The sequence below is a fragment of the Coccinella septempunctata genome, chromosome 7 (assembly GCF_907165205.1).
Source record: "Coccinella septempunctata chromosome 7, icCocSept1.1, whole genome shotgun sequence".
Taxonomy (NCBI): Eukaryota; Metazoa; Arthropoda; class Insecta; order Coleoptera; family Coccinellidae; genus Coccinella; species Coccinella septempunctata.
The window spans coordinates 15,255,733-15,279,365 of record NC_058195.1 but is presented as its reverse complement, the minus strand read 5'-3'; the positions used below and the strand labels follow the sequence as shown (position 1 = coordinate 15,279,365).

At 34.4% G+C, this 23,633-nt stretch overlaps 1 protein-coding gene and 1 non-coding gene across 3 annotated transcripts in view; both read right to left on the bottom strand.

Moving 5' to 3' along the window:
* LOC123316271 (synaptotagmin-15-like) overlaps positions 1–18,090 on the bottom strand; it is a 153,408-nt gene extending 135,318 nt beyond the window's left edge. For both annotated transcript variants that reach the window (XM_044902248.1, XM_044902249.1), the window contains exon 1: positions 17,979–18,090. The gene's annotated coding sequence lies outside the window, so the exon portion shown is untranslated. The remainder of the gene's footprint in view (positions 1–17,978) is intronic.
* Trnaq-uug lies at positions 15,317–15,388 on the bottom strand. The gene has a single exon. It is a non-coding gene; the product is annotated as a tRNA-Gln (tRNA).
* Positions 18,091–23,633: the final 5,543 nt, after the last annotated feature.

Genomic DNA, 23,633 nt, shown 5'->3' with positions numbered 1-23,633 from the left:
CACACACCACCAGAAAATATTTTCAAAATATCTTCATTTACTCCCTCAAAATGAGCTCTGCGTCTGGGGTGGACCACCCCATTATTGAAAAATTAAGGGTAAAGAGTAGATGAAAAGTGAAGAAAAATAGGAGGATTTTTTATAACCCTTCAGCCCTACTAACGATGTAGAGAATGTAGAATAAGAGGTCAAACAATCGAATAATTTTTTTTCCATATTACCCTCAAATATGAATTTATGTTCCTATTTTTACTGGCTGGAAAATACACGTGAATATCCATTTTTCTCCTGAAATCCGGCCCTCCCGAGCTTCATTGAATAATCAGGTCAATTTGTCAGAAAGCTCGACGTGTGGGCTTAACAGGATCACTAATTACTTCTGAGGATGGAACATATTCTGTCCAGGGCATTCCATTTTCAAACCATTAAAAGTTTAATTATGGAAGAGGCTCAATACTCACCTCCATTGCGTACTTCAAGAGTGCTTTTCCTTTGAACATTCCACTTATCCCAAATACCCTCAAAATGGGCCATATCCAATTTTTGTTTTCGAAGACATAAATCATTTCATGCTGGGAGAGTTCTGATTTTTTGTTCATTCAAAATACTAATTTCGGATATCAATGAAAAAAGGCAACAATCTCAAAAACTTGATATTTTTATTTACACATATCAACATTTGAATCGTTTCAAACTGCAAGTGCCTCTGACGTATTATCAAAAATTTGTCTCTAACCTTGCTTGTGTGTAGGTTAGGTTTTTCCATCAAAAAATTTTTCGAGAATTGTGGCAATTGAAAATATTTTTGAAAATTGGCGGTGTCCAATTGTATGAAGAAAAATCATACTGAATTGTTTGTTACGTTCGAAACAAAATTTTCAATTCAAAATCCTTGCTTCCTCAAAATTTTTATTTCATTCTTTTTCCTAAAAACTTGAGTGATTTGAAAATAATAATAAATAATAATAAATATAACAAATTCATACAATAAGAAACAAATTTTACATAATATGTAAATGAGCAGTTGCGAAAAAATGTGAGAGGTGTGTCCTTGTCAATAAATGGTGTGGGATTGTGATAAAAAAAAAATTATTAGCAGCCCCTGCGTAGATTCAGCTCCCTAAAGATGGCGCAAGAAAAGCATCCCTTAAATTTGTTTTTTCTTTTTTTCTTAATTCATATTGTAATATCGGAAAATTTATTTTTAACAGCTTGATCTCTTTTGACGAAATAAGGTTTCTTGTAATTTCTGGCTGAAAATAACATTCTTTGGGAATGAAATATCAACAGGAACATAGCGTTAGTCGTGTAGACTAGGAATCTTGGAACTAAAATATATCTAGTACTTAGATATCGGGCTGACATTATAGGGAAATAATACCAACAAAGAAAATTATCGACTTCTCGATCTCATATACTGTTTCTGCATAATTTCATTTAGGTTAGATTTCTGACTGAACTAAAAATACGATTTTCACAAAATAAGTGCAGAATTTTATCTTCACTAACATGAGTTGTTGAACCACGACACGTTTTCTCTATCACAATAGCATCTTCAGCTGAAGGTGAAGGTGAAGGCAGACTCACCTGCACCTTCAACCACTGGAATATGCTATGAAGAGGCAATGAAGTCGGGGCTCACTTCTCACTTTCAAAACTAAGAGGTTTCAGGTTGGGGAAACAAAGCGGCGTTGGGGAACGGTTCTTACTCTGTTTTGTGTTTCGAAAGGGTTTGAACTCCAGCCAGAAATCGTACTTCCAGCGAAGGGAAACCAAAAAGTATAAGGAAAAAGCGTGCATAATTGTTCACCATTCTGGTTACTGCTTCCATCGGGTTTGCACGCCAGCCAGAAAATAGTACTTCCAGAAGTGATAGAACTGATTAGGATAAGGGAGAAGGCAGACTTGTTCACTAGATTAGTGAACAATAGTTTCAGCTTCCAAGCCAGAAAATCGAAAATCGAAAATCGAGGTTGAAACTGAGGATCCCAATTGAAAGTACGGAGTGCTGTCTCTTTTACCTCTGGACTCTGGCTGGCTCGACAAGAGCGTCGGTTTCAACAACAAAAAACAAATGAATGATAGCAGAATTACGAAAGTTAGTTAAAACGTCAGGATCTTGGCTACGATGTTATGATTGGACGCACCTTGACAGAAAACTTCGGATTTTCACGTGAAACTTGCTCGGGAAGATATGGCGTAAGCAGAATAGTCGGAAGCGTTACCTAACACAGGATTAATCAAAATTTGAACGAATATAAGCTAGAATTTGCAAAACTTGGAACACTAAAAACACTTGAAATCAAGATCAATCAGAAGGAATAAATATTATACAGAATAATCAGAATTAGTAGTAATGGGTGAAGGTAAACTTACCTTCACCTTCACCCTTGAAGATGCTACTGTGTTAGCACGTATCTTGGTTTAAAAACTCATTTTGTGAGAATCATATGATCTGTTTTGAGTTCAGTTATGTATATTCATCAAGTATCGGCCAAATCAATTTAATATTTCTGATTTCTAAGAAAAAAGAATGTCCTCTTTGGGGGACTCTAACTAAACAAGAATCTTCCCTTAAATGTTTTCGCAACTAATCATTCACATAATATGTGTATACCTAATATATGAATAATGAAATTCTTCGCAAATTCACGTTTATCGTTCAATTATTACCCCCCAGAGCAAGGCATTCAGCCTAAGGTAGCCCTTGCCTATACAGACAGATTTTATGCTTCGAATCAACTGATTCTTTCTCTACCGACTGCTCGATTGTCGACCAACCAAGTTGAAAATTGTGTTATAACTATGTGCAGCTATCCCAGGGACTACATACGCAGAACAACCGCAATTGTACAGTATACTGAATGCAGTGGTTCGAATTTATCATAGTTAGTATGGAAATCGAACAGATCGTGTCTAAGTAGATTTCTCGTATTCCTGATTTGAAGCCATTACAGTTCACGTTTGATAACAACCAGAGCCAGACTCCTGAGGGAATAACTGAAATGATTTACCGAGTGTACATGACATTACGCAATAAACAGGATATCGGATATTTGAATCGAATCTTCAATGATCAATGTTTCGCAGAGAATGTAGCTTTTACGGTCTACAATGTTGAAATTGGTATTTCAACCTTGATATTTAAACAATAAATAATCATTACTTATTACTTATAAATATCGATGAATTTTCTAGGCATGAAAAAATCTGGAATATACTAGCTCAGTGGCGAATCCAGGGGTGATTTTGGGGGGTAAGATGTGTAAATTTATTTTTCATTTTGAAATATTATATTTATTTTTGCTATGGAAAAAAATGAATTATTGACACATAATGTACTGTAGCTTGGGGAGAGTTAATGTTGGTTATATTCTCTGGTTAAAGGTTGAAAACTTTACATCAGTTGTAGAATTTAAAAATCAACCCGAAGATGAAATGCATCTGATGCAGTGATAGGGAATGGGTATCTCCCGAAGGAATTAACGGATAATTACAAGAACATTAAATTCTTCAACAAAAATCATTTTGCATCAATGGAAGTCAAAATAATTAAAGGAAGTTTCAAGCATAGACATATAGACATGGAATGTGCCTTCCCTTTATATCTATGCATGAAATACGGTCAAAAAAAGTGACAGAGGGAAACGCACGTCGGGCATGCAGTTGTGTTTCTCTAGAACTTTGATTGGTCCACACTCACCTCTATGTGAACAAAAAAGAGACAGGTAAACGCCCGACGATCATTTCTCTCTTTCTATAAAAATGACATTTTCATGCTGACATTGCTCAGTCCATGTCTCTATGTCTATGGTTTCAAGGCAAAAGGAACTTCATCTTTAAAAAAAAATTTCACATGAATTAACGATTAATAGGACAGCCTCGTTTTTATTGCTGTTAATTTATTATCTTGATACCTACTTTGATATTATAACAATACTTATATATTTATTGATCCCTTAAGACATTTACAATATATAGAACAAGTCAAATGAGAAATAGAAAAATTAGTTTTTTTGAACTCTACGAGACATTCATCGAAAATCCTAAAGTAAATTTTCGCATTCGTTCACCCTTACATGAAGTTCTCAAATGCAACCACTTTTTTTGGATCCCCCAATAAAAGGAAATTATTCTTCCCCTTTATTCACAATTTTTCTGATCGTGGAAACATTCAGCTAAAATATAGGTCGTTTAGATTTATATGAAACATTATACAGGGTGTCTCTAAACAAATGCGAAGGACTTAGGGAGATGATTCCTCGATGAAACTAAGCAGGGGTAGTTGACGAGTTCACAGTTTTCAATTTTTTTTACACCGAGTCATAAAACTAAACATAATATGAAGCACTAAGTAGATGTTACTCACACAATTTCTTTAGATCTCATAACTTTATTATTAGGGGTTGGAAATACCAACATGTATTTTAGCGGGAGGTAGTCATTCTATGGAGCACTTATTCGATGACATGGAAAGAACAGTCATCAGAACTGCTTGTAAGTTTTTATTTATTCCGAGAAAAGTATCGACTGTATCGAAATTTTGCAAGAGACTGTTTTTCTCCAGAATTGAATGGAAAACCATAAGAGAATTTTATTTTTCTAGAATCAATCCCACGAAAACAATTTTCAAAAGAAAATCATAAGGGTTTGTTATTTTTAACCCCTAATAATAAAGTTATGAGATCTAAAAAAATTGTGTGAGTAAAATCAACTTAGTTCTTCAAATAATGTATAGTATTATAGCTCAATGTTTTTCAGAACCCGTACAAAAAAATTAAAACTGTCAACTCGCCATCGTACTCCAAAGGCTGTATCTTGGTAGAGGGGCCGATTTCTAAAAAAAATTATAGGAACTACCCCTGCTTATATTCATTATATTCATCTCCCTAAATCCTTCGCATTTGTTTACAGACACCCTGTATATATAAATTAATTTACATTGACTGGTAGGGTCTTTCGACCAGGTTAGGTCTTCCAAGTGATGATTCTTCTGTTCTTCAATTGTTCGAGGAACGCTACAGGACCCTTAATTTGGGGAAGCATCCCCCATAGATATATCAGTGGTTATTCATTGGAAAATAGGAAAAAACGAGAAAGAAACTCAAAAAACTTCTGACACTTCATTATAATAAAATTGGAAATTTCATCGTGCTCGTGGTGCAACAGTTCGGTCTTGACTATTTTTTAACTAACCCCAACTTCTTGGGAACTTTTCGAAGGTCAACTTACGACACGCGCATCTCTCACAAAAGTCATCGTAGATCTAAATGTGATACATTACATATTACATATACAGCAACTTTTGTGGAGCAGTATGTTTCGAAGATATGGAAATAATGGACCTTTGTTTAAAATTTGCCACAATTCACATTGTTCATTTAAGTAACAGAGTGACCAGCAAAACCCATTCAACATCTCTCCATTTCCTTGATGACCAGTATCATAAACCTGCCCCATCCAATAGTGTTCTGAAAACACCCACGTATGAGACGTGGTAAAGATACCGATTTAACCGTTTAGCTTGTGTTTCAGCACGGAGAAAGCAGTCAAGAACAAAACCATCTCCTGAGAGAAAAACAAGCTGTTTATAGAGAAATATATCTCCTGCAACTTCGAATACACTCTACCCATTTCATCTGAAGGCATGACATCCTACAACCTTCCCTTATAATAAATCAGATGAAAGCTTCTAGGAACAAAGCGAGCAATGTTCAACGCGGAACGCAGGCTTCCCCAAGAGTCGTACATTAATGCCATCCCCTTGACCTCCCTCAGAATAGATTTTCCCTCACATCCTTAGATAATATCATTTCTGTCAATAATCTTTCAGGAACATCTGCCATTTCGAAGGGACCAATTACTGTTCGATGGAGATGCCGCTGTGATACGCTCGGAGCAATCAGTCCTGTGTACATTTCGACGAAATTAGGTTAGGAACTCTTCGTTTGACGGCTCTAAGATGCAATGTTTAGATTCCAGGTAAAGAGGTTTGACTTATACTTCATAACAAACGAGTCGTAATCAAAAGATAACAAGACGGAATTGGATCTGGAGTAGAAGCATCGTGTTGCTCTGGATGCTTGGTTTCAAATGACATTTTGAGCAAAGAGACAGGAGCGTCTTTAGTCTGATGGATGCTCTAAGCGTTTAAAAATAATAGGCCCTTAAAGTTCGATATCACTATCATTATTGTGATTATTCATGGAATCTACCGATCCTTGTCAGTCCACCTCCCAAAGGAGTAGGTACATACACCAATCTCTTAAAATGGCTGCTGTTTAAAGTTTTCAACTTTTCTCCAGTAGCTCGGCTAATTGACGTCTCCAACAGCACTGGCTTTACTCCTATTGGTCATGGTATCGGTATCTTAGGATAAACTTGTTGTAGACGTCGATTTACATTTTTTTAAATGTCAGATTTCTTTTCTTTTCAATACACACGTTTGGATTTGTCGCCCACAGCTGAAAGGATTGTCGCAATCTACAGACGTCATTGAACTTGTGGTTGCATAAAGCTTCACTGTCCATCAATGAGATATATCTATTAATTAGCTATAATGATAATGAAGGTTTAGCAAACAAGGAAACTCTTATCGATTGAAATTTATTTTGGGAGGATTTTGCATCTCTTCATAAACTTTTTAGGGTTTTCACTCCCAATCTCTGAAACAAAATCAATTAAAATTGAAATCAACGATTTGCTCCTGCGTAAATTCTTGCACTAATTTGTCAGGAGCAAATTAACTAGAAAAAACTGTTGCCTGACAATGAACTCAAATTAAATAACGTTGAAATTATAATTCTTTGTAACGTTTCGGAGTCTATATCAGACTCCTTCATCAGACGAAAAAATCTACTTTTGAAAATCTTCTGGAATTGTCGCTTTTTGTCTGACATTAATTGTCAACACACAGAAACAGAGACTGCATAGAAACGTTGATTCATTTAATTTTGAAATTACCGGATGACAGTTCCTTCTTTAATAAATTGATCCAAATATGATCTATTCCTACCGAACAATTTGCCAAATTATTATCTTGATCTAATAGAATACACGTAGACTCTTTAATTTTTCGTTTAAAATGGTCTGGTTCTGTCATTAAAATTTTAGTGTTGTCCCAATCCATCATGTGGTCTCCCGTATCAGAACAAATGTGATCTGCGATTTGCGATCGATTAATTTCTCTATTTTTAATATTATTTTTATGTTCGCGTTTTCTTATTTCTAGAGGTCTGGACGTTTCACCTGTATAAGTTTTACCACAAATACAGGGTATGTTGTAAATACAATTTTTTGATTTTTGTTTTTCGTTCAAAGGTTTAGTTTTTGTTAATATAGATCGTAAATCATTTTGCGTTTTAAAAACAGTTCGTATGTTGAACTTCGAACCGATTCTTCTTATTTTTTCTGAAAGGCCATTAACATAAGGAATTACATTCAACAAATTTGGTTGTTCTTGAAGGTTTGTTGGTTGTTCCCGATTATTATTACGGTTTTGGTTAGTCATTTTTCTCTCTAAATTTAATATTGTTTTTTCAATAAAATTTTTTGGGTATTGATTATCCCTAAGAAAATGTTTAATGAAGTCAACTTCATTATTTCTAATTTCGGGTGTGGATGAAATTAAATTAGCTCTATCATAAAGTGTTTTGATGATACCTCTTTTGACACTTACTTGGTGATTGGAATAAAAATTTAAATATCTATTAGTATGTGTCTTTTTTCGGTATACGCTCGTTTCAAAATAATTCGAAAACTTTTTTATTGAAACATCTAGGAATGAAATTTTGTTATCCTGCTCTAATTCCATTGTAAATTTTATTGTAGGTTCTTTGTTGTTGATATGATCAAAAAAATTCTCTAGTTCATCTCTACCATGTTGCCAAATCACAAAAATATCGTCTACATATCGCCACCAAGTCTTTGGTTTTAGTGGGTATGTGTCTATATATTTTTGTTCGAAAGATTCCATGAATATGTTACTCATTACTGGTGATAAAGGAGAACCCATAGCCATACCAAATTTTTGTTTATAGAAAACATCATCTAATTGAAAATATGTGGAATTCAGGCAAACTTCTAATATCTCCATTATATCATCAATAGTCAATTTCGAATTTTCATAAATGGTTCTATCATTAATCAATTTTGTTCTCACTATTTCAAGAGTTTTATCAACTGGAACATTTGGAAAAAGATTTACTACATCAAAACTTACTAAGATGTCTGTTGCATTTAAATTAGAATTTCTTAATTTTTCAAGAAAGTGTTGAGTATTTTTCAAAAAACTAGTTGATTTTCCTGTTAATGGGTTCAAAAATTGTAATATATATTTAGCAAAATTTTGACAGGGGGATCCAAGTGAACTTACTATTGGTCTCAAAGGAATAAGAGGTTTATGTATTTTAGGTAGGCCGTATAAATGTGGGGGTTTGCTATAAGATGGTGTGATAAATTTCTTTTGAGCATATGTGAATTTTTTGGAATTTTTTGAAATAATTTTCTTCACTTTATTCTCTGTGAGAGAAGTTGGATCTTTTTTGATTTTGGAATATTTATCGGTATCATCAACAATTTCTAAAAGTTTTCTTTTATATTCACCTGAATCCATAATAACTGTTGCATTTCCTTTATCGGCAGGTAGAATTTTAATGTTATTATCATTTTTCAATGAAGTTATAGTTTTATTCTCAATTTTATTTAGATTTGGTTTTATTTTAAAAGGTTTATCAAGTAACAATATATTTAGTACTCTAAATTCATTCGATTTATCAAGCGGAAGTTTTTGGGCTGTTTTTTCAATAGCTGTAATTATATCTAATGTTGGAATGTGTTTTGGAGTTATAGCAAAATTGAGTCCTTTTGATAATATTAATTTTTCATTTTCATTCAAATTTCGTGAAGATAAGTTGATTACCGTTTTATCAATGAAGTTGTTACTGATTTTTGTATTGTTGAATTTTTGTTGGTTTTCTTCCATTAGTATATTAAATTTTTTGAAATTAGATCGTTTGCTCCTCTCATATTCATGGAAATACGAAATATTCACACAATGTAAAATATGTTCAAAGTCTTCCTTTGAAAGGTTACGGAAAATTTCTTCTTCTAACCTTAATATATTTTGTTGAAATCTTACCTTATTATATCTGAGAAAATTTATTCTTTCTCTTACCAACGCATAACCGAACCTGTTTTTAATCTTTTCCGAACCATTACTCCGAAATGGTAGCCTTATTCTCAGGAATTTTGGAATCAATCTATTATCTCTGCATCTACACATGAAGGTGAGACTGTTTTCCGTGTGGGATAGTTTTTTGTACAATTCTTCCAATTTTCTAAAACTTGAAATAGAAAAAGGACCATACCTTTCTTTCAGATATCGATTGAAATTTATTTTGGGAGGAGTTGCATCTCTTCATAAACTTTTTAGGGTTTTCACTCCCAATCTCTCAAACAAAATCAATTAAAATTGAAATCAAAATAAGAAAACGCGAACATAAAAATAATATTAAAAATAGAGAAATTAATCGATCGCAAATCGCAGATCACATTTGTTCTGATACGGGAGACCACATGATGGATTGGGACAACACTAAAATTTTAATGACAGAACCAGACCATTTTAAACGAAAAATTAAAGAGTCTACGTGTATTCTATTAGATCAAGATAATAATTTGGCAAATTGTTCGGTAGGAATAGATCATATTTGGATCAATTTATTAAATAAGGAACTGTCATCCGGTAATTTCAAAATTAAATGAATCAACGTTTCTATGCAGTCTCTGTTTCTGTGTGTTGACAATTAATGTCAGACAAAAAGCGACAATTCCAGAAGATTTTCAAAAGTAGATTTTTTCGTCTGATGAAGGAGTCTGATATAGACTCCGAAACGTTACAAAGAATTATAATTTCAACGTTATTTAATTTGAGTTCATTGTCAGGCAACAGTTTTTTCTAGTTAATTTGCTCCTGACAAATTAGTGCAAGAATTTACGCAGGAGCAAATCGTTGATTTCAATTTTAATTGATTTTGTTTCAGAGATTGGGAGTGAAAACCCTAAAAAGTTTATGAAGAGAAGGAAACTCTTGTATAATGGGGTTTTTTCATTTCAGTAGTCATTTGAATAGATTTACAGACTGGTTGTGTGCCTGTATAGGAAAAAATGGTTCCTACAGAATTAATGATCCAAAATGAAAGAAGAAACCTTTTTGTATTTCAGTGGGCCTATATCGAACAGAATACGAACTACATATATTATATTTCGAGAATTAAAAGTAAGAAATTTGTAAACTGTAGTAGAATATAATTATAATATTGAGCTGAAGCAGAGAAGACAGATTTGAAACTAAAATGAAGATTTTTCAGAATTGGTGAAATATCCGCGGAAAGAAGGACAATTCAATTACATTAATCAATTTTTAATAGTTTCATAGGTTTTCATTTTCATTTTTATTTGGTTAGCATAATATTATTCATTATTATATTAATGTTTCCATCTCTTTTTATTTATTTATTTATTCTCTTTCAGATGAAAGATATTCAAAATTTTCAGAAGAATGAAGAAATTTATTAAAAATGAGGTACCCAACCATTTGAAATTGGCAAGTGTGATTATGACCAGTCTTTGGGAAACAATCTGCCACCACTATAAAAAAGAAAGATTTCTGAGGAAATTCATTCGAAAAAATATTTTTCATACGCTGATACGCTGACTATAAAAACCTCGACATAGACAATCGTTGTTCATTAGAAATTGTTTTCTTTCAATGTTTTTCCAGATAAACAAACTTATGGTCAAGTCTCTCTGGACCCCTGTTCAACTCTTCCATGGGTTAGGGAGACATGAGCCAATTTTCCATCAACTGTTTTCGCCGATTTGTAGAATTTTGAAATTATATCTGGTATTCAGTTCTTAAACTAGTGAAAAGCAGCGCAACAAAAATGGGCTTTTTAAACAAAAAAGTTGAAGGGTGTCGTCCCAGCACAAGGGTTATTATTGTTGACGAGCAGGTATTATTCAGATCATACTCACACAAATTCAAAGGTTTCATTAATGACTGAAATTTGAATTATTCGTACAGTGAAATATTTGTGCATTTCTGAATTAAACGGCAACTCTTACACTGCAAGGTGAATATTTTTTTGCAATGGTATAAGTTGAAAATTATCCATCATGGCACAATGTCCGCCTTTACTATTCGGTACCTACTTCAGTTTATCTGAAGCAGGATCTTCATTCATGCTTAGAATACAGCGTCGAAAGTTTCAATTTCATCAACGGATTGCGTAGTCACTGGACATTCACACTTATTAAAAGAAGATTTTCGTTTGTTTACCAAGCTAACGTGATCATAGGTCATTCCTCTAACGGTAAATACAAAATAATTATCTTTTAGAAACGCTGTCCGGTCTCGTGCTTGGATATGCCACACAGAAAGATATATTTTCACATCACACTAATTTTCTAAAAATACCGACTGGTGTGTGTAATTCACGAAAAAAATTCACAAGTAAAAGTTATTTACGACAATATCGTGACAGCCAATGTAATGGCATTCTGCGGTCTGCAATGAAATATTGATTTTGATTCCTCCTCGAACTCTGGTGAATCCTTGACAAAATTTGTTGGCCTTTGAACTTGAACCTTGGTCTGCGAAGGATTGTAATTAAATGGGAGGGAATATTTGTATTTCTGATAGCGGAGAAAGCTGAGTTGACTTTCCCATGCTCATTGATGAAATGTATACCTAGCCGAAGTAAATCAATCCACCCTCAAATCAAATACTCGATATTTCAAACAAAAAAAGAAAAACAGGGTGATGAGATTAATTCACAGTGAAAAACTAATTATCCGGAGTACAATTTTGTTATTCCATTCCTGAAGTGAAATAATTTTTTGTAGTGGGTTCAAATGAAATATGTAATTATTTCAGAAAACAATTTTGCAGTGAATACATTTCACTGGATCTGCTTGAACCCAGAATAAAAAGCAACACAAAAAATCATAGTGATGCTCTGATGCCTACGAAAATCTAGTTTTCGAGACTAGAGTTCATTCTTTGATTGCCGAGAGGTGTCATAGTCTCGAAAATATTTTGGACAATAAAGAGTAGGTATGGCTTTGAAATGTTGGAAATCATTTCCTATCAACAATAAAATGGACAATGCTTGATTTAAATTCAAAACCACTGCCCTATTATCTATTAATACATTACACATCTGCATGAATATGTCCAATCCAAATTTTCAAGGATTGAAAGATATATTTAGATATAATTTATATGAATGACAGATATTGGTCAGCATCTCCTGCCTTTCTATATTCTTTATAAAATATGAAGCGCTTTTATGTTTATACAAGCTAAATCAGAACAACACCACCGAGAAATGTTTCTCGAAAATACTTTTCCACAATCATCTAATGTTTAACTCTCAGTTTGACTTAAGCGAACTATTTAATGATTACTAACAGTGGTTCATTTAATGTCTATCACCATATAGATAGTACGAGGATGTATTGATATCTAGTTAGCCTAGACCAATTCCATGCATAAAAAAAATATTGCATAGCAACGAAAAATAAGTCATTAGAAGTGTCAGTGTGAAGTTTGAGGACAAAGAAGTACACCAGAGTTACGCAATAAATTAAAAGAAAAAAGATGTCCACCTAAATTGTGAAAATCGAAAAATTGGAGAATCGAGTATCAAGTACCTGTATTTAAAAGGGTTAAGAGGTAAGCAGATTTACGAAGATATGCTTAATACCCTTGGTGATCAATGTCCTTCGTATGCGACGATGAAAAATTGGACTGCAAGCTTCAAAAGAGGTAAATTTTCCATTGAAGATGATGACCGATCGGGAAGGCCAGTTTCTGTGTCAGTCCCCGAAAATATCAGACCGTAGACTTGGGCTAAAACGGATATCTGAAGCACTGAATATTCCATACAAACGCGTTCATCATATAGTTCACGTCAATTTGGACATGAGAAGAATTGCTGCAAAATGGATCCCCAAATGTTTGAATGGATGAGACTTGGGTACATTTCTACGATCCAGAAACAAAGCAACAATCGATGGAATGGCGACACTCTGGTTCTCCAAGACCTAAGAACTTTCGAGTCCAAAAATCTGCTGAAAAAGTTCTTGCTTCAGGTTTTTGGGATTGCCATGGAGTAATCATGATTGATTTTTTGGCTAAGGGTAGAACAATAACCGGAGATGACTATTCGACGTTACTGACCACTCTACGGGAAAAAATTAAAGAGAAAAGACGCGGGAAGCTATCCAAAGGTGTTCTGTTTTTGCAGGACAACGCCCCTGCACACAAATCTCATGTTACTATGCAAAAAATTCGTGATTTAGGGTTTGAATTACTAGAACACCCCCCTTATTCACCAGATTTCGCTTCATACGACTAGGTACATCTCTTTCCTCAACTGAAAAAAAGTTTAAAAGGTCGTAAATTTTCTTTCAACGAGGAGTTAATAAAAGCTGTGGAGGTCTGGTTTGCAGAGCAAGAAGAAACATTTTTTTAAAGGTCTAGAGACATTGCAGATTCGCTGTAATAAATGTATCCAATTAAGAGGAGAATATGTTAAGTAATGAAATATTTTGACATTGAAATTTTGTTTGGTTCTATAGTAGGCTAATAATTTTTCAATATAACCTCGTAGAAATGCAATTCCGGCAACTCACTTTTCACCCTTTACGCTCCACACCCCTTCACTTTTTTTTTTCAAATAGGAATATATGCATTTTGATATACAGCGTGCCAAAAAATTAATATATTCTTAATTGAAATAAAAAAGTAGAGGGGTGTTGAGCGTAAAGGGTTAGAAATTTCAAATTCAAAAATGCATATGGGAGACCTGCTTTCGCAATTACAAATTTATGGATTCGTGGTTTTCCCTTAGTAATAATCAGTGAAAGAATGATGGTCTGTTTGCTGTACTCTCCAATCACAAATTGTAGGTAAATTGTTTCGTAATTTTTTAATGAAAAACGGCACAACCAATTTCACTTTCAGCCACATACTTGCATAGGTAATCGAATTACCTTTCACTTGATGTATCACAATCCATATATTCCAATTTGAAGAAATAATGCAGAGGATTGCAGGGCGTAGGGGGTGAGAAATGTCAAATTCAAAAAAGCATACGACAAATTGCTTTTGAAATTAAAAATCCGGAGTTGTCAGGATTTTCCTCAATTATTTTTCGTACAAGAATTATTGACGAGTAACGATACTTTTTTGGCACGCTGTATAAAATGACATAAAAGGTGTTACTATACGTCATTATTCAATCCATAGTAACGAGAGAATGATGACGTTAATCTGTTCATGCTCATGTCATTTTATTTCATTTGTGAGTGAATAAAAAACTTATCCTTGTGTTACTATGGAATAAAATATTTAAGTGGGAAAACATGAACATGAACTTATCCACCATCTTGATTATTGAATATTTCATTTCCATGTTCATTGGCCAAAAATGAATCGTAATTTTTATATTGTATTTGATCAACTGATTAATTAATAACATCCACAAAAAATTATTGCATTTGATAAGTTCGGTCATCAACGAAAAAAAAATATATAAATCACACTATTTTTTTCTTGTCCCACAATGTAAAGCCCTAATTTTTTGCGTCACTTTCTGCCAAATTGTAGGTATGAGAGTGATGGACAAGATTTGATATTATTTTTTGTGGAATCTCAAAATACATATTTTCTGTTGATTAACGTGAGCGCAACAGTTTTCATTATAGATCTTCATTAAAAATTGTTTCAAATGGAAAATTAATGTAATAAGGCGACATGATTAGTGATTTATTTCATCCCAGCATCTCCATCTATCATTCAGAGGCCATGTCCGATCTAATTTTCGAAAGTTTCCGTTTCTTCTTATTCTCCAGATTGCTCTTCCGACCGCTTATAATTCGATAACGTGGAAAAATTGGGTTAAAAGATAGGAAAGATCTGTGAAGGCTCCCATCATCGAAAGAACTCTCCAGAAATATCCGGGAACAGGAACTGATTTCATTGATTCCTCAAAAAATAAGCAACACCCTGCCGACTGGCCCATCTCGCAATTTTATATCGGAAAAGCATCGAATAAGACATTTGTTAATCAAAATCAGAAATATTCTCCTCAATACTTTCATATTTCATTGATATCTAACTATTTTCTCACACAGTTGACCTTAACTTCAAAAAACATTAAGAACTATAAATGTTGATAAGATTTTTTACTACGGAAACAATAATTATGACAAATTATGAAAATCTTCCGAAAGAAAAAAAAAAGGAAGGTTCCACCGAGATTTGAACTCGGATCGCTGGATTCAAAGTCCAGAGTGCTAACCATTACACCATGGAACCGGTTGACTATTGAGGGTCTCCAGTAGAAGAGTTGCTGAAGCAAGGACTTTTTAATGATATTCGAATGAAGAATACTGAATTACCATAAAAGTATTTGTCAAGAATGGAAATCAGGACATGAAATGCTATTTCTATAGACACACACCATAAGAACCAGGCATCGTTATATTTCACATTCACATGTAAAGGTAGCATTAAGTTATGAGGGTCAGTGGCGGATTCAGGAGTTACTCTGTTGATGGCATAATTTCATATTTAAAATTCTATAAGGTGTAGAGTATATCTTTATAATAATTGTAATATATATGCTATATGTGAAATTTATGAACAGGCACTTAACTGACTTAACGTGAGTCTTACAGCTTACAGGTTAGAATTATATTCAAAATATCTACCTAACAGGCAGATATCATAAGGAAACATCACCAACTTTTTTTTGATTGCCTTATAGTCTTCATAGAATGCCAGCTCAATTTCATTTCCGTCGGTTTTCGGCTTCAAAGCGGAAAATTAAAAGTAGCTTTTCAGGTGCCCTCACTAGGGAGCTTATGTGAAAGACCCGCACTTTTTTGACTAGGAATCACCACTTTCATTTTTTCGCAAATATATTTATTTACACACTGTATAAGAAAATTCAGGGTGTTTCAGAATGAGGTTCCGTAAATTCGGAATCGGAATGATTTTATATTACAAAGATTCTATGGACTATGGTCCTCCGACGCATTGTTTATGAAATACAGGCTGTTGAAATTTAAAACAAAAATGGGTATTTCGAAAATATTTTTGAAACCGCAAAGGTTTTTTTTTAGTTTTGGTAGGTTATGAGTATACGCATTGAACCACATTTTTTCAAATTTAAAATTATAATTTATTTTCACCAGTAAAGTCTGTACAGACTTCCGTCCGAATGAATTTTGCGAATGAAATGGTATGCCCATATTGCCAATGAATTTTTTTCAAATTTAAAATTATTTTCATAATTACCTGATAATTCACATTGAAAATGGTGTCCTGAATTTTCACCTACGATAAATACTTTTCGAAATAAAAAATTAAATGCAATTTCTTCTGAGACCTACGCCAAATTCTAAGATTACTTCCAAAATCGTCTAGACAAAGATATATAGCTCATCAGTCTCCTTCATATTTGACGTTTACTCATTCAAGTATCTCGTTTACTACGACATTGAAGTTAACTGCTGATTTTATAAAATATTTTTTAAATTTCAACACTCAGAAACAATGCATCAGCCATAGTCCATAGAATCTTTTTATCATAAAATCATCTGAGGAATAAGATCCCGAATTTACGGAAGCTTATTCTGAAATACCCTGCCTGTATATTGGTTCTGTATATTGACTTGTTTATTTGAGGAAAGTACCTATTATAGCTTCCATGAAATTATTCTTTATTCTGTACTTAGATCAAGCATTCACAACGAGTATTCATTTTTCCATTTGTTAATGGATAAAATCTTTTCATTCATTCTTCTTCGTCTAATTATTTAAGAGTGTATTCGTTTGAAGTTCCTTCGTTAATTTATTTTGCATTGAAAATACTATACAGGGTGTTTTCAAAGGTGAGGCTTTTTTTTGACAGAAGGTAGAACTCATCAAAATAAGTCGTTCAACCAAATATTGTCTATATAAAATATCCAATATGGCTGAGATACAACCCCTGGAAGTTCGACAAAATTTCATTGAATTTCAAGTACGGGACTGTGGAAGGTGACTCCGGCATCGCAGAAACGAAATAAAACAAAAACATATGGCTGCATGGACAATGAATGGTTCAGTACCAAGTTCATCGGATTAGATGCATCAGGTCACTTTTGAGAGAATAATAATTGTTGTATTGTGCAATTTAGGATGAAAATAAAATGTAGAAAATCGAGGCAGTTTCTTGAAAGTGCTTATGTTAGTTATGTTGAGAAAGTGCTATGATGTTTCCCCATTTCATCCCATTTTTACGACGATTGTTGGAATGTTCGAACAAGAAGATTGTGATGCCCTTTGCGAAAAAATTCGTGAATGTTTAAGACGAATTTTATTGGTGAGATTTTGAAGTATTAAACTATTTCTTTCACTTGTGTCCTAAGTCTCTTCTGATGTCTTCTGATGTCTGATGGTATCGAGATGAGCCATTTCATAAAATCGTGTAAGTTACTAAAAATTACCACGTAAATATCGAACGAGCCAATATCCTAAACGAAACTACATGGTCGAATCAGGAGATTTTTCCCACTGCTTCGCGATAATTCAGCTAACAAACGGTCTAGGGTCGTATTGGGATCTATGTCAGTAATCGTTTTGAATTTTTTTTCAACTTTCTCATTTTTTGAAAGCTTTGTATAGGTGATTTTTGGTGAAACGCTTCATTTTGACCAGTTCCACCTTCTGTTGAGAAAAAAGCCTCACCTTCAAATGCACCCTGTATATTCATAATAATTTACCTCAAACACTCATCGTATTTTGAAACTGATTGTTCTCCAGTGCTACTATAAGTCGCGCAAACCTACGACTTTAAATTCATTAAAATGAACCGAAGCCTCCGATTTTCCACCCCTGCGGGTAAAAGATATCTACTCACCTGTGAAAAAAGGGTGGTCGCGATTTCTTCGGCTAAACGTTTCCTCCGGCACTAAACCGCTAGCAGCATCGAAACACTTCCGCTTGGGTCGCGGGAGCAGAATGGAGCAACACTGAAACTGAAATGCCAACATTGCCACCTACGTTCACCCCCAATGCGCCTGAAGTCGGTTGGCCACGACCTTCCTCGATAATTCAACCCCTTCCCTGATAACCGCTTGTTAGGAGTTTTTCTCAGCATCCCCTGGATTTTTTTCTGTTCAAACTCCCCCTGAGGAAATTCGGCATTGGGTCCTCATCAGCAACGTTAATTATTTTCGCAGATAATGATATTGGAAAAACGCTGAATGGTTAATTATTTCCGAAGACTTCGAAACAAAAAATTTTCTCTAGTCCGAATCGAAATTCAACGAAAAATATCGGCAGAGTCACGCTTCTATACTGTCCATTTTCAAGTTTTGGTACAGATTGTGTACCATTTTTATTTATCATAATATACAGGGTGGGTCTTTGACTTGTACAAATGAACTGCTACACATGAGTTAGTGATATTGACTTAAATTGCAAAAAAAAATATAGTTAAAATAAGATTTTCGTGATGAAAATTTATATTAATATGATTTCAAGTTGCAAATTAATTTTAGCCTGTTGGTCTGCAGCGTATACAGGGTGGTTAAGAAAAATCGAGTAAAATAACGAAATTTTATTCCCAGAGAATTCAAGCAATGTATGGCCTCCACGGGCATCAATAACAGCTTGACATCTTCTTTGGATACTACACACGAGGTTGTTGAACATTTCTTGAGGAATTTGGTTCCATAAACGGGGCACAAGCTCTCTCTGATCATTTATGGATTCTGTGGGTAGGTTGATGATTATCTAATCTTCTTTGGAGCATATCCCATGCATGTTCTATGCAAATCAAATCTGGTGAGTGCGGAGGTATTGGTAAATGTGGAATACCAAGCTCCTCGCGCGCATTCTCAACTATGGCTGCACGGTGCGGTCTAGCGTTATCGTCTAGAAATTGAACAGTTTCACCAATAGCAGCGTGAAAATTTGGCACAACATTGTCAATGACATGCTCCCTATGGTGTAAGGCGGTCATATTGCCAGTACAAAAGTGTAGATCTGTGCGTCCGTTGAAACATATCCCGACCCATACCATGACACTACCCCCTCGGAATGAATGGACTTCTTGGACATATCGACGATTACGGGGTATGCGTGGGATTTTCCATACCCTTATTCTTCGAGAATCTGAAAATCGTCCATATCTGGATTCATCAGTGAAAAGGACACTACGCCATTGATCGTTCCGATTGATATGTTGCCTTGCCCATTCCAGTCGCTTATGACGCTTATGGTCACGTTTTAATGGAACTCCTCTTAATGGACGTCTAGAACCTAGATCCACCTCTCTCAAACGTCGTCTGATGGTTTCGATGGGAACTTGGACCCCATCTGCATTTTGAAGAGTATTCCGTAGCATTCTACACGTAGATGTAGGGTTTCTTCTCGCCGAAACGGTGATGAAACGATCCTGAGCAGGTGTTGCTTTTCGTCGCCCACCAAGCCTTGGTCTTTCCAACACGGAACCTGTCTCCCTGAACCTATTCCAAAGTCGAGATATTACACTTTGGCTGACTTGGAGCCTTTCCGCTAGAACAACCTGAGTTAGGCCACCCTGTAGCTTTCCGATAACCCTATTAGCATCAGCGTTTGTTAATTTACGTCTTGGCATTTTCAGAAAACTCGTTTCAAATCGAAGCCGTTGATAAACTGACTTCATTTCAAAATAAGAACATTCATGAAGCATATGCAAAGAACCAAACTTCAGTAAAAAGGCGACCAGATTGACGAAATGTCACATACTGATTTTTATTGGATCGATTCAAGTTGTTATTGAGTTTTAAATGATTTTACAGCGATTTTCTCGAAGATTACATACTTTTAAAAACGATTGAATACGATATCCCTAACTCTTGTGGAGCAGCCTATTCAAAAGAAGCTTTCTTTCTATACCATACCATTTTTTTCCGATTCGGCCCTGATAAAAATATATCTGCATATAGCCATTTTAACGTTTCATAATGAGCTAAGCCACCCCTGGGAAAACAAAATAACCTTAAGGATAACTAGCTAAATTTGTGACACTACACATCTGTGGATCTTTTAAACATAGTTGTATTCAGCCAAAGTACCAAATTTTTCAAATTTCACGTTAATCTTTGAACATCAAATTGCTCGTAAACGGCTCATTGAACGAGTAAATATGAAGAATACTTATATTTTACAAAACGTTCAAATATTCATTAGATTAGCTTCCAACTTAGTTTCAAGAGTTGGGTTCTTTGAATTTTTGGATTTTTTCATGGTACGTATCGGCCATAATGAGAAAACTGGAAGACGTGGCTGACATCTTGTGTTAGGAAAAGATTAATCGAATAAATGAAAAAGTATATTATACGAAATTCATTTCATTCGATAAAACCGTTTATGAGATTTTTATGGTGTTTCTTTTGACCTCTATATCTAATCTACTGTTAAAATATTTATAGAGTCAAAGACTCATCCTGTATAGGAATGGCAGTTCGGAAGCAAATTATCTTTGTCGGTAATCCTTATCTCAGGTATTCTAGAGGATAATCCGCCTTGATTACTTGTTACTTCGAATGAAAGGGTCGCGAAACTTCAACTGCGGAGATTAGAATGAAAGGGTTGAAAATTTTATTTTTATACTCCTACAAGTCACTATTAGTATTGAGTGGATAGTAGTCATTGTCGTATTCATTTCTTGAAATTTTCATTGAAATTCATGAAGGCTTTCGAGAGTTATACAGGTTGAAAATATTTCGATAAAACACATAAAACATTTTGTAACGAACGGTATGTAGGTATATAGTTACGACATATTTTGAAGAACGCACAGACTGTACAAAATGAAAATGTCCTGCACTGAAAACCAAAGATTATAATTAACTATAATCTTTGCTGATAATCTGTACAGCTGTTTAGTCATCTAGTAGTAGAACACCAATACACTATGTAAATAAAGTATGGAATAAATTCATTTTCTCGCGCTGGATTAAAAAAAAACTGGAAATACGTCGATCTACAGGGTGATTCAGAACTCGAGGCGAAAAATTGAGGAACGTATACAGGCTGCTATTCTTGATAAAAAAAGGTAAAATAAAATTTTTGGATATTGCCTTTTTTCGGAGATATAAGTGCATGTCATCAATTTTAAACTTTAATAGCTGATAAAAATACAGAGAAAATTGAATCAAATGTTCAAAAATGTCTCCATTAGCATCGATACATGCTTGGCAACGCAGAATAAGGGAATTGTACACTAATTGCATGTTTTGCCTATTTTGAGTGGATTCGACTGCATTAATAATTCGTTCCATTAATTGTTCTTTATCATTAATTGTCACCACGTAAACTTGTTGTTTCGAATGTCCCCATACAAAATAATTCAAAGGATTCAAATCAGGTGATTTCGCAGGCCATATAGCAATTGACCACGCCAACCAATCCATCTACCATCGAAATTTTGTTTTAACCAGGCGACAACATTTCGTCCAACATGCGGTGGTGCTCCATCGTGCGGATACCACATACGATTGTATACCAAATCCAAAAGAAAATCTTCTAGCAAATTATCGAGATTGTTTTCCAAAAACTGTCAGTACCGACAAGCTTTTAATGCGTTGCCATCACAAAAACCGTCCACAAAAATAACATCTGCATAGTTTTCGTTAGAAAACTGCATGTTTAACAGAAGGACTAAACCAGCAAATCAACTTTTGAATTGGCAAACAATAAGTGTTCTGTCACCAGCTGACATTCATTTCATTCATTTCTAGGCTTACTGTTATTTGTAGAATTCAATTGGTTGCATACAGAAATATCAATGTCCAAAAACTCGGAAACGAAGCCTTATCGGCCAAAAATTTTTTTACGTTCAATCAAGAATGTCAGTCTCTATATGTCCCTTAATTTTTCGCCTCGAGTTTCGAATCAGGTTGAAAAAACTAACAAAATTAGGAATTTTGACAAGCTGTCATGTTAACAAAGATAACACTAGCAACTTCAAAACTCTAGGGCTATAATCTGGAGCGAGAGATCTTTAAAATGAGGTATCACTCACCCCCTCTCATGGGGTGAAGCTAGAGGCAAGGTAATATGCCTAAAATGTGCCCTTCTTAAAAAGTAGATCGACGTAATCCCATTTCAAGAAAATTAATTTATTCCATACTTTATGTACACACTGCATATATATGCCCACACTTGTGAAATGAGTACTTAATAAATGATTCGAGTATTCAACTCAGAGAACACCACTCCTCATTCGAATTTTCCTGGCAGAGCTTATGAACTGATAGTTGAGCTCCTCGATACTCTGCGTTCCTGATGAGAATTTCATAACACGTGGGGTAAAATGACCCGGCCATGTGGCCTCCATCACCACATATGAGCACACCACACATGTGTCCTAGGCACCTACATATTTGTACTTTTGAAAATTCACAGGTGATATTTAATGCCACCATTTTCTTCCGATGACGACGATTATTGGAACACAGAATGCTCCTCAGTTTCATACGCTCCTGGTATATCGGTACCTTAAACCGAGTTCAGTTAAACCGAGTTTAAGACCGAGTTTAAGCCGAGCTTAACAAATTCTATTCTGCATTCTTGTAAGGCCTGTAAGGCGTCAATTCGGACAAAAATTAATGAATCATTCTGTTAAAATTTATTGAAATTATATGAAGTTTATGTAGATAGAATAAATAATAAAACACCTTAACTTTCAAACTTAATTTTCAATGGTAGGTAATGATGGTAGGTAAATTTTAACATATATACAGGTTGTTAATGTTCTCATCAAAAAAGATTGTCGCTCTTATAATTATAATTATATATTATTATAATTTTTTTGAACAGCCCAAAGCCCCTGTTAGTTAAATAGCACCTAGTTGATACAGGGTGTTTCATGAGTCGTTGGCTCATCCACCATAACCTTATGGTGGATGCAGGTCATCCAGGCCTTTCAGAAAACTTGCTTGGTTTTTTTCCTAAGGCTATTAGTTTCGGAGATACAGGGTGATTCATGAACATTGGTCTAAATTTGCGATAGCCATAACTCTGGAATGCAAGCTCCGATTACTATCAAATTTTATGGGTTTGTTCACTTCAGAATGCTCTTTCAAACGGGTCATGAAATATACATATCAATATTTTCAGGGCAGTACTCGGAATTAATATCATGATTTTTTTCTATCAAGCTCCAAAATCTATATTTTTTACATCCCTTACAGAAATTTCGTTATTGTCATGAAACAATACATAATTTATTCTGAGGAATTCAATTTTCACTTTGCATGACACACTCCACTCAAGGAAATAAGAAACAAAGCAAGTTTTCTGAAAGGCCTGAATGACCTGTATTCACCATAAGGCTATGAATAACGACTCATGAAACACCATGCATGCCTGCCTACTTTTAGTTGTGGTATGGAAAAAATGATACAAAATGATCTGATTTTGATTAAGTTGATATTTTATGTTTTCTACAAAGTTTCTTAGCATTCAAGCATTTTATTAGAACTGACTGCATTAACCTGGTCTACTAAAACTTTACGTATGT